A 13,246-nucleotide genomic window follows, 5' to 3' on the forward strand; every position below is an offset into this window, starting at 1 on the left:
CAGGCTATGGCTGTAGTTAGACTGAAAATGGAGTAGCCTAGAAGAGGGCTAAAGAAGAACCAACAGGGTTTTTGGGGCACACTTGAAAAGATAAACAATTGGATGTATGTGCAAATGGAAATAACAATAAAACTTAACTTTTAATTGAAAGCTTGATTAATAAAAAAGTTCAAATAACAATATCAACACACCGTTAATGCGATTATTGGGGGGTACCAGACGCGATGGACTCCCGCCACTAATTGTGGCAATATCAGACAGTAATAATTGATACAAGAGCGAAAATGTTTAGATAAGATTGTTTGCCTAGAACCGATTTTTATATATAATATACGGTATCGGCAATCGGACAAGACACAGGTCACTGTGCACCACCATTAAATTATCGACCCCAGTGTCGGCAGAGATGGGTATGGACAGTTGGGGCAAGAGAGGAAAAGAAAAGGGAGGGGTTTAAGATAATTGTGGCTGCACCTCAACAGAGTTAACAGGCGTACTGCCCCAGTGGATGAATACAGCACTAGATATTCCCTATAGGTCCCCCATATAGGTACTTATCCAGCCTCTCACTGCTTAGCTTCTGTGTTCGGATGGATTACAGGCGGTCCAGTGAAGTATGGCTGTATGGCCCTTGCTGGTTACTTCCGGTGTCAATTCGAAGGGTGAGCCAAGGTGAGCTTCTGCTGTCCAAACCGTTCAGATCGGAGCAGACCTGTTGCTCAAATAGCATTGCAGGAGTGCTTGTGCTGGCTGGGTGGATGAGAGAGCCACGAAAAGATGGATAGCTTAGTGGTAAAAGGTGCTAACAAACAGGACCCTCATCTCTGCTGTCAAATATCATGCTAGCATCGGATGATTTGATGAGAGTCAGAGGATCATGCGATAGCTCCTCTAAAATGAAAGGGGAGAGATGAGGAATAGGTGCCCTTGGTGCTTGAAGACAATAGGTTTTATACACAAACGGAGGTTAATTATGGAGGAAAAAATTTTTGTAAATGTACCCACGGTCCCTAGATAGAAGGGAAATCGGTCCCTAGTGTCAGTGTATATGTTACAAAAGACACCAGAAGCACACCGGGGAATCCGGTTATTGATTGGGATGATTCGGGCTGAGAATAATGGTTAATTCAGTCCTTAAAATTCTGTAAAGTAATAGGTATACACACAACTTAATAGAAAGTGTGAGGTCTCCCAACAGACCATACAGATGTAATCAAACACTGATTAAACAGGTATTATGGGTGTCAAATGTCCAAATGCTGAACATGAGTGGAGGGTTAGTGAGGATCACAAATAGGTATTAGCAATATATTAGCTGTCACCAAATATGCAGGGTTAATTACATGCACATATGTAATTTATAAATGTAACAATAGCAGTTCAGAGGTTAATGTTCAGCTGAATACCCTATAAACACATATAGTGCATAAACAGGATAGTGATACAAATGGTGCTAGTCAAGATCACAAATAGGTATAGCACTTAGAGGAAGTATATATATAGGCTGTCGCAAGGTATGCAGGGTTAACAGCACGCACATATGTAATGGGAAAATGCAACTGTAGCAGTTAAGAGGTGAATATTATGCTAAATATACTTATAGACACATATAAAGTACAAGCTTGATAATTATGGAGGTAGTGCTAGTTGAAGCCACACTGACTGTTGCAGTCTAACTGCAGAGGGTCCCACGTTTCACAATTTCCAATTTTACAGTGGATATAAAGATAATAATATAATTAGTAAAAGCTGGTGAGACCAGGGTATGAGGGGGTTTACCCCCGTTACCTGCGCCGGCTACGGCCGGTGGGGAGGACACTGTTCACAAATGGGAAGTAAGTCCAAGGCAGGAACGCTTATGCAGGAAGGCTGCAGTGAATGCAAGCCGTGTGGTGCGCACTGAGGCGCCGTGCATATGATGACAGCGGGACAGCTGGAGGACAACTCCGTCTCAGTATGGAGTTGTTAGCCGGCACTGGTGGGGGCGGTGGGCGTGACCACGTGCGTCCTAACACGTGTTTCGCGTAAGCTTGGTCACAGGGGTGTGTGCGGATGGGAGGGTTAGGAGGTGGTTTATATTGGATGAGTGTCCAATGGAGAAGGTGGGGGCGGGTAGTCAGCCCGGCATTTGCGTGGCTGCGTGCAGTCCTAATGGCTGCTGGGATGGCTGCGTGGAGACAAGACAGACCAATGGGACGGGGTGCCTTGTGAGGAAGAAAGACGCCTGCGGGTTGGCATGGAAACCGGCAGTAGACGCGTAGTCAGCCCGATGTAGTCAGCCCGGCGTTTGCGTGGCTGCGTGCAGTCCTAATGGCTGCTGGGATGGCTGCGTGGAGACAAGACAGACCAATGGGACGGGGTGCCTTGTGAGGAAGGCAGACGTCTGCGGGTTGGCATGGAAACCGGCAGTAGACGCGTATAACAGGGATGACGCGATGGGGACGGAATAAGTTACTGTAGGAATACAGGGAGATGCTGTTAGTAGGTGTCCCTTAGGGCAGGATCCATGAATCAGGGTACTGATAACTACTATATTGAGCAACGATTGAAAAAAATGGCTGATACTTGGAAAGTTAATAATTAGAAGGAGTGGATATTAGTGAACTGATAAATGAGAGCGACTAATGATGCATGTACAGGGACAGTGGTTTATAAGGGATGCTGCATGGGGAGAGATAAAATAAATAAATAAATGCATAAATAAATAGATCACTGTGTTGTTATTTTAAAGGTGGATAAGACTGGTCTGACCAGGAAGGACAAGTGGATAAATTTATGATATATAATATATAGGTATATATATATCCTTGTTGGGGAGGATGACCGGATGATGAGAGCGAGCAGATCAAACCAAAGATGAGGTGAAGTGGAATAAAGTAAGTGGTACTGATATGATAGACAATAGATGCTAGGATATTAATGAAAATAATGAATTAATGTAATGTTGTTGATAAAAATAATAATACTGAAAATAATAATAATAATAATAATAATAATAATAAGGGGAGCACTTGGTAGCCAGAGGTATAAGTGTGTACGTATAAATAGGCAAAGTATTAAAGGTATATGGTGTGTGTACGGACACCAGATATAATTAGTAGCATGCAGGATATGAAACTACTGGTCCTAGCTAGCGAAGAGTACTGCCTGGTAGGCCATATCGGAATGGTGTTGGCCAGGAATAAATGAAATGAAAATGTAGTACATGTATGGGCACGATTGTAGTTGAGGGACAGTCTAAGGGCAAAAATGAGCAGAGGAGAGCAATGTTATGGTACATGTAAAGTGCTATAATTAAAGAAAGGCACTGTATTTGATTTCCTCGTTAAGGCCATTAGGGGCAAGGGAACCTAGCTGGAAAATCCACCAGCTTTCCCTGCGAAGGAGTGCCTGGTTCATATCCCCGCCTCTTCGGCCCAGGTGTATTTGTTCGAGGCCCGAGAATTTTAAATCATCCGTATTGGAAACGTGCACCCTAAAAAAATGACGAGCAACTGAGGTCAGGGTTTTGAAATTGTCCTTGTCCCTGGAGGCATGCCTCCAGGGACAAGGACAATTTCAAAACCCTGACCTCAGTTGCTCGTCATTTTTTTAGGGTGCACGCTTCCAATACGGATGATTTAAAATTCTCGGGCCTCGAACAAATACACCTGGGCCGAAGAGGCGGGGATATGAACCAGGCACTCCTTCGCAGGGAAAGCTGGTGGATTTTCCAGCTAGGTTCCCTTGCCCCTAATGGCCTTAACGAGGAAATCAAATACAGTGCCTTTCTTTAATTATAGCACTTTACATGTACCATAACATTGCTCTCCTCTGCTCATTTTTGCCCTTAGACTGTCCCTCAACTACAATCGTGCCCATACATGTACTACATTTTCATTTCATTTATTCCTGGCCAACACCATTCCGATATGGCCTACCAGGCAGTACTCTTCGCTAGCTAGGACCAGTAGTTTCATATCCTGCATGCTACTAATTATATCTGGTGTCCGTACACACACCATATACCTTTAATACTTTGCCTATTTATACGTACACACTTATACCTCTGGCTACCAAGTGCTCCCCTTATTATTATTATTATTATTATTATTATTATTTTCAGTATTATTATTTTTATCAACAACATTACATTAATTCATTATTTTCATTAATATCCTAGCATCTATTGTCTATCATATCAGTACCACTTACTTTATTCCACTTCACCTCATCTTTGGTTTGATCTGCTCGCTCTCATCATCCGGTCATCCTCCCCAACAAGGATATATATATACCTATATATTATATATCATAAATTTATCCACTTGTCCTTCCTGGTCAGACCAGTCTTATCCACCTTTAAAATAACAACACAGTGATCTATTTATTTATGCATTTATTTATTTATTTTATCTCTCCCCATGCAGCATCCCTTATAAACCACTGTCCCTGTACATGCATCATTAGTCGCTCTCATTTATCAGTTCACTAATATCCACTCCTTCTAATTATTAACTTTCCAAGTATCAGCCATTTTTTTCAATCGTTGCTCAATATAGTAGTTATCAGTACCCTGATTCATGGATCCTGCCCTAAGGGACACCTACTAACAGCATCTCCCTGTATTCCTACAGTAACTTATTCCGTCCCCATCGCGTCATCCCTGTTATACGCGTCTACTGCCGGTTTCCATGCCAACCCGCAGACGTCTGCCTTCCTCACAAGGCACCCCGTCCCATTGGTCTGTCTTGTCTCCACGCAGCCATCCCAGCAGCCATTAGGACTGCACGCAGCCACGCAAACGCCGGGCTGACTACATCGGGCTGACTACGCGTCTACTGCCGGTTTCCATGCCAACCCGCAGGCGTCTTCCTTCCTCACAAGGCACCCCGTCCCATTGGTCTGTCTTGTCTCCACGCAGCCATCCCAGCAGCCATTAGGACTGCACGCAGCCACGCAAATGCCGGGCTGACTACCCGCCCCCACCTTCTCCATTGGACACTCATCCAATATAAACCACCTCCTAACCCTCCCATCCGCACACACCCCTGTGACCAAGCTTACGCGAAACACGTGTTAGGACGCACGTGGTCACTCCCACCGCCCCCACCAGTGCCGGCTAACAACTCCATACTGAGACGGAGTTGTCCTCCAGCTGTCCCGCTGTCATCATATGCACGGCGCCTCAGTGCGCACCACACGGCTTGCATTCACTGCAGCCTTCCTGCATAAGCGTTCCTGCCTTGGACTTACTTCCCATTTGTGAACAGTGTCCTCCCCACCGGCCGTAGCCGGCGCAGGTAACGGGGGTAAACCCCCTCATACCCTGGTCTCACCAGCTTTTACTAATTATATTATTATCTTTATATCCACTGTAAAATTGGAAATTGTGAAACGTGGGACCCTCTGCAGTTAGACTGCAACAGTCAGTGTGGCTTCAACTAGCACTACCTCCATAATTATCAAGCTTGTACTTTATATGTGTCTATAAGTATATTTAGCATAATATTCACCTCTTAACTGCTACAGTTGCATTTTCCCATTACATATGTGCGTGCTGTTAACCCTGCATACCTTGCGACAGCCTATATATATACTTCCTCTAAGTGCTATACCTATTTGTGATCTTGACTAGCACCATTTGTATCACTATCCTGTTTATGCACTATATGTGTTTATAGGGTATTCAGCTGAACATTAACCTCTGAACTGCTATTGTTACATTTATAAATTACATATGTGCATGTAATTAACCCTGCATATTTGGTGACAGCTAATATATTGCTAATACCTATTTGTGATCCTCACTAACCCTCCACTCATGTTCAGCATTTGGACATTTGACACCCATAATACCTGTTTAATCAGTGTTTGATTACATCTGTATGGTCTGTTGGGAGACCTCACACTTTCTATTAAGTTGTGTGTATACCTATTACTTTACAGAATTTTAAGGACTGAATTAACCATTATTCTCAGCCCGAATCATCCCAATCAATAACCGGATTCCCCGGTGTGCTTCTGGTGTCTTTTGTAACATATACACTGACACTAGGGACCGATTTCCCTTCTATCTAGGGACCGTGGGTACATTTACAAAAATTTTTTCCTCCATAATTAACCTCCGTTTGTGTATAAAACCTATTGTCTTCAAGCACCAAGGGCACCTATTCCTCATCTCTCCCCTTTCATTTTAGAGGAGCTATCGCATGATCCTCTGACTCTCATCAAATCATCCGATGCTAGCATGATATTTGACAGCAGAGATGAGGGTCCTGTTTGTTAGCACCTTTTACCACTAAGCTATCCATCTTTTCGTGGCTCTCTCATCCACCCAGCCAGCACAAGCACTCCTGCAATGCTATTTGAGCAACAGGTCTGCTCCGATCTGAACGGTTTGGACAGCAGAAGCTCACCTTGGCTCACCCTTCGAATTGACACCGGAAGTAACCAGCAAGGGCCATACAGCCATACTTCACTGGACCGCCTGTAATCCATCCGAACACAGAAGCTAAGCAGTGAGAGGCTGGATAAGTACCTATATGGGGGACCTATAGGGAATATCTAGTGCTGTATTCATCCACTGGGGCAGTACGCCTGTTAACTCTGTTGAGGTGCAGCCACAATTATCTTAAACCCCTCCCTTCTCTTTTCCTCTCTTGCCCCAACTGTCCATACCCATCTCTGCCGACACTGGGGTTGATAATTTAATGGTGGTGCACAGTGACCTGTGTCTTGTCCGATTGCCGATACCGTATATTATATATAAAAATCGGGTCTAGGCAAACAATCTTATCTAAACATTTTCGCTCTTGTATCAATTATTACTGTCTGATATTGCCACAATTAGTGGCGGGAGTCCATCGCGTCTGGTACCCCCCAATAATCGCATTAACGGTGTGTTGATATTGTTATTTGAACTTTTTTATTAATCAAGCTTTCAATTAAAAGTTAAGTTTTATTGTTATTTCCATTTGCACATACATCCAATTGTTTATCTTTTCAAGTGTGCCCCAAAAACCCTGTTGGTTCTTCTTTAGCCCTCTTCTAGGCTACTCCATTTTCAGTTTATATTCTGAACTCTTTTTTGGGAGCACCACCAACCAGTAAAATTAGCCTGTCGGGGTCCTTCCCGCATGGCCCTTTTCCTTATGTTGGTTTACCTTAATTTACTACATTAAAATTATACCCATTAATTCTTCTCCTTAAGCCTGTGCCAGCCCAACCCCTATGGCTGTAGTTAGGCAGCAGTCTCCATTCTACCATGCCACTGTACGCTGTCTGAAAGGCACTGATGGATGACATATCCACCAGAAGATCTGTATTCAGGGCAAATACATGCATACAATTAACTCTGAAACAGGCCCATAGACACCAGATGAGTGTACCATTTTACCATGCTTCAGGCCAGAAGCCTCACTGAGCTTGCCACACTTAACCATTCCCAATCATAGCCAACGTAGGTGGTCAACTATGAAAAAAATCAAGAAAAATTATCTCAATCTATTCATTTGTTGACCATTACCATGTCTACCTCTTATGTATGTTGACTTAATGCATGTCGACCTATTAACTTTCAACCTAATGCCTGTCAACCCAACATGTAAATCCCATTTGGTATACACAGATGGAGCATGCTCCATCTTTGCAGGGGTTGTCAATTCTATTGCGAGCCCCCGGCAGCCCCCACCAGGGGGCTCGCGCACCCTGTGGCGACGGAGGTCCCCACCTCCGTCTGCCTCCTCCCCCACTGCCATCGACAGTCCCCATCAACTCCCCGACCCCCCCTAACCCTGCCCGTCTCCCTGAAGCGGAGACGGGCAGGATCCCGCTGCCTAGCAGCCGTGAGACTGGGACGCGCGTGCGCTTGAGACGCATGCGCGTTCCAGTTTGATGGAGTCCATCTCTGCCTGCTCTCGCCAGCGGGGACGTTCTGGCAAGAGCTGAGCAAAGAAGAGAGGGGCACCATCTGTATATAGTAATACATTTTTCATAAAATAATTAAACATTAGTTATTGTACATCGTCTAACAGTAAATCTTGATAAACCGCCCAGACTTATTTTTATTTTATTTTGTTGCAGATTAATGTTTATAAACACTTAAGCAATAAACACAAATGCAATGGTTTATTTGTCACAGCCCACAAATCTTCCTTACACAAACAGATTTTAAAAACAGAAGCCTTATTCCCACACAGTGTGAATTTGGCAACAATGCTTTACATTTACATACTAATAATGCATTGTGATTCCTTCTTATCACATTTGGGACTCCTTTAGTATTATTTCATTTGGAGCAATTTCAGACGTTGTTATGCTATAACCAATCAAATTCTATCTATTATCCTTTAGAAAGTGCTAAATAAATAACAAGTAGATTATGATTGGTTGCCCGTAGCAACATCCCATCTGAAATAGAAGTCCAATCTTAGTAAACTAGTTTTTCATATGCACACTTAAAGTAGGGAGAGAGCTCACTCACCAGTCCAACTTGGACTAAAGCACTTGTATACCTGCCAACATGACCCTCTCCAGGAGGGACACAGTGCTCTGTTCCTGGACTTTCTTCTTAATGTAAGATTACCTTCATCTGTGTTGAACAGGTGAATTGATAAGAAAGGTGCTGCAACACAGGTGCTGGCAATCATACATTAAGAGGAAAGTGCAGGAGCAGAGCATTGTATCCCTCCTGGAGAGGGTCATGTTGGGAGGTATGCACTAATTCCTTCTCAAGTGGACAAAACCATGTGCACTGCAGGTGGGGCAGATGTAACATGTGATTTTAACCTTCCCCAAACGGACTGCTGGCAAAATTCAACAGTGAGTTAATGAAGTCACCATCCGCACCATCTACTGAATGCACAGCCTGGACACACCCCTACTGAGCTCCCTATATACATCATAAAGATCTAAAGTTCATAGCCATTGCTTTCTCATCAACTAAATTTCACCATTTACGATTTCTCTGTAAAAATTCACTTTGCCAGTTTCCCCATAAGTCCAGCCTGCACTTTACTTGTCGTTCTACACCTGCCTCTCACACTACTTATCCTAACTCCTTATTTATTTTTTCTTCTTTCAATATTGAATTTTTAAAATTTACGACTGTACTGTAGCCACTGTATCCACGACCTCTTCATATCCAACTCTCTTAACATTCTTGCCATCACTGAAACTTGGTTTTCCTCCTCTGACTCCACCTCCCATGCTGAATTCTCCTATGGGGGTTTCACCTTTACTCACTCTGTCAGGCATGATGACCATCAAGGGGGCGGAGTGGGTATCCTCCTTTCCCCAAACTGCACCTTTAGGGTCATCCTACCCAATACCTCCATCAACTTCTCCACCTTTGAGATACTGTACATTTGAGCTACCCCATTCACCACGTGGCAGTTATCTACCGGCTCCTGGCCCTTCCCCCTTTTCTTGACAACTTTGCTGCCTAGCTTCCCCACATCCTCTCCTCCATCATCCTCGGTACTTTAACATACATATTGACATTACTAACCCTGCATCTACTAATTTTCTTGCCCTCTCCTCCTTCTTTGGCATTTCTTAGTGGACCCCCTCCTTCACCCCCACACACCAACTTGGCTACTTCCTTGACCTGGTCTTCACTCACCGGTGTGACCCTTCTCACTTCTCTAACTCCCCCTTTCCCCTCTCTGACCATCATCTACACTCTTTCACCCTCTCTTCCCCTCCTCTCCTCCCCATGCCTCGACTCACCTGCACACCAGATGCAATATCATTGCTTACCCTCCTTTCTCCTCTTTCCACCATGGCCTGCCCCAACCAGACTGCCTCCTTCATTTCATCACTTTATTGTAAACCCCAAAGCTGGTTCTCCAAAATGACCCAATTGCAGAAAAAGGGTCATTTTGGAGTGAGCACCTCTGGCGGAAAACTCACTCTCCAGAGGATTTCCTGCATTTCAAGTTTATTTTCTCTCCCTACAGCTCTGACCTTCCCCTGCCAAGCAGTCTTTTTCCAATCACTTAACTCTTCTCAGTCCTTCAGTCCCCTCCACCTATTTGATATTTTCAACACTCTCCTTTGCCCCCTCCGCCTCCCCTCCCATCCTCCACATTTGCCTCCTTCTTCTCCTTCAAAATTGAGATGATCGACCATGAAATATTTTACTTCTGCCTTCTCTCAGAAACTCTGCTGCCAGATTCTAAATCCTCTCCCTCCAGCCTTCCTACCTTTTGTTCCTTCCACCTTACCACAGAAAAAATAAATCCTCTCCCATATCCTATCCCCTTCACCTCCAACTACCCCTTCACCCCATTTCCCTCACATTTTCTTATCTCCCCCCCCACTGCATGCTCTCAATTTGCTCACCTCTTCCACCTATCACTCTCTACTGGCATCTTTCCCTCCCCATTCAAACATGCTTGTGTCCCACCCATTCTTAAAAACCCCAACCTTGATCCTTCCTCCCCCTCTAGCTATCACCCAATTTCTCTTCTCTGGTACATCCATATCATTAGCTACCTCTCTGATAATTCCATCCTTGATCCTCTTCAGTCTAGCTTTCACTCACTCCACTCTGCTGAAACTGCCCTGGTCAAAGTCACCAATGTCCTGCTCTCCGCCAAAGCCATGGGTCACTTCTCATTACTTATATGACTGGATCTTTATGCTCTTTCTACACTGATACACTCCCTCCAGACTACTGGCCTCTCTAGCACTGTTCTGGGCTGGTTCACCTCTTACCTCACTAACCACTCCATCTTAGTGTCTGGCTCCACCTCAACCCATTCCATACTCCCTGTCTGGGTCCTTCAGGGTTCAGTCCTAGGCCCCCTTCTCTTCTCCCTGTATACCTCTTCCCTGGATGCTCTCATAAGCTCATTTGGCCTTCAGTACCACCTCTATGCCAATGACATGCAACTATACCTCTCCTTTCCTGACCTCTCCCCATCTCCTTCTGGATGAGGGCTCTCTGAAGCTCAAGATGGACAAAACCGAACTCATAATACAGCTAGACTTATCTTCCTCTCCCACTGCTCCACTGGGCATGATCAGTGTAAGGGAGACAGGGCTAAGAGAAAATATTACCGCCCAAGATTGCATTGGAAATGTGATCCTACCACCAGACTTTATTATCCCACACATGCATGGACAGGGCTCTGAAAGTTGCCTGTCCCTGCGATGTGCTGAGTCGAGGGTGTCTGCGCATGCGTGGTTAGTGCTGACCCCATTGACCGCACTGCCCTGGCAGCAGTGCGGTATTTATCCCATAGGCTACAATGGGCTACCGCCACCTCAGAATGGCCGTAGCCTGCATCCCCCATAGAAACCTTTGGGGGATGTGGCTGACAGCGGTTCAGGAGGAATTGCAGAAGGAAATGGAAATTCCTGCTGCGGTCCCTCCTACATACATTCAGGTGATACTTAATACATGCGGCTAACCCCCGAAAACTGGTGTTTTCAGGTATTTAGCTGCAAATATTGAATGATAAATGGGCCCCAAAAAGTCTCTTCTTCATTTTAAACAATTATGTGATTTTCTCCTTTAGCCTATCTACCTTTTCAGTACTACAGTATATATTGCCTCCAGGCCAACTGGAGCGAACTTATGCCACTGTTCACCCTGTATATACAAGGTATAAATGCAATGATTTACACTTTAATTTACATCAAGGGCCAGTTTAAGGCTTGGGGGGTCCTGGTGCACTTCAGAGAGGGGAGCCCTTGTGAAGTTGGAGGGGGTTACATAAGATGTGCATACTGTACATCCCAACATGACCTATTTCAGGAGGGACAAAATGCGCTCTACGTGGATTTCCCTCTTAATATATGATTGACATTAGCAGCCTCTGTATTACTTACACATTGGGACAGGAATCAGAAGAGATAGTGATGTCACTGTGGTCAGGCAGGGGGGGCCCTGACAGTCAGAGGGGGGCCCAGGGTAAAGTATCCCCTTCCATTCTCGCCCCTTAATCTGGCTATGCCTACACCTAAGCATTCAGCTGACCTCTTGTTGGATAAAGCTTAGTTCAGTTTATAGAACATGCAGAAGAAGAGAGACACTTACACATGCATACAAGAAAGTCAAGAGAAATCACTGTGCAGCCTATCTATATGCAGGGACAAACGTTAGCAGGGACAAATTGAAAGCAACGAGACTGTCTGGAAAATCAGGGACGGCTGCCAACAGTGTGACTATAATTAGCCAATATTTGTAAAGCAATAAAATGCAGATTATTAGCATTTATCTTGTGTACACTTATACTTACATTTTACTTATAATATTTACAATAAGATTTTTTTTACCATTTTCTGAAATGACAATCAATCACGTTACACTTATTATCCTGAAATTATCTAGCAGCAATAAAATTGGAAATAAATTCTGGAGCTGTTAAATCCTATTTGTATTCAGATGTGATATGCATAATAAGTACAGATAAAGAACATTTGCTCTGGGGCTGTGACACTGAAGACAAATTGCTAGAGAAAAATCCATTAGCACCTCTGGTGTAAGGAGACACCTCAGTGTGTTCTAGTTCTGGAAGTGATGTGGCAGATTTCATTTTAAAGTTGTAATTTAGGTTATGTAATAATAGAAATGAACTGGATTTATTAGCTTTTAGTATGATGTTCCTTTTAGTTTTAATTATCCAATGATTAAACTGTCTTTGAACTAAATATATTCAATGTAAAAATGTATTGCAAGTAACAATATATCAGGTTATTTTTATAAGGTTGACACCTTTTCTGGAAAACACCAGTCTAACTTCTGTTGTGTATATGCCCTATTAATAACAGTAGTGGCAGATTCCATAGTTATCTGCTAGTAAAATACACTCAGGTGGAATCCTAACCTGTTATTGATTGTATACACAGTACGTAATCTATCATGCTGAGAACACAAAGCCAAACATTAAACAGAAACATAAACAAAAAAATTACATTACAAAACAATTAAACAAAGAAGGTGACGCCATAGACAACATGCAAAAAAATGTGGACGTGAGTGCCACAATTTTATTAAACAAAATTGTATATAAAAAAAACCTTGTGTAATATTTTAAAAATGTCAACATTGTGTTCATACATTCTATCCATGAACATTTATTCTGATCAGAAGTTAAAGTGTGTGTGTGTGTGTGGGGGGGGGGGGGGGCAGAATGGAACTGAGTTCCACCACCTGTAATGGTAGGGGGAACTCAGTTCCGCCTCCACCCAGTGGTGTAGCTAGGTACCACGGTGCCCAGAGCAAGGGCATGTCCCCCTTGAAAAGGGGACACGG

General features: G+C 43.8%; 2 pseudogenes; one reads left to right on the forward strand and one right to left on the reverse strand.

Annotated features, from left to right (window-relative positions):
- Positions 1-509: 509 nt before the first annotated feature.
- LOC146061766 (5S ribosomal RNA) lies at positions 510-628 on the reverse strand (annotated as a pseudogene).
- A 5,814-nt stretch (positions 629-6,442) lies between these two features.
- LOC146061777 (5S ribosomal RNA) lies at positions 6,443-6,561 on the forward strand (annotated as a pseudogene).
- Positions 6,562-13,246: the final 6,685 nt, after the last annotated feature.

Source organism: Crinia signifera, chromosome 2 (genome assembly GCF_055691185.1).
Source record: "Crinia signifera chromosome 2, ASM5569118v1, whole genome shotgun sequence".
In the NCBI taxonomy this organism is placed as follows: Eukaryota; Metazoa; Chordata; class Amphibia; order Anura; family Myobatrachidae; genus Crinia; species Crinia signifera.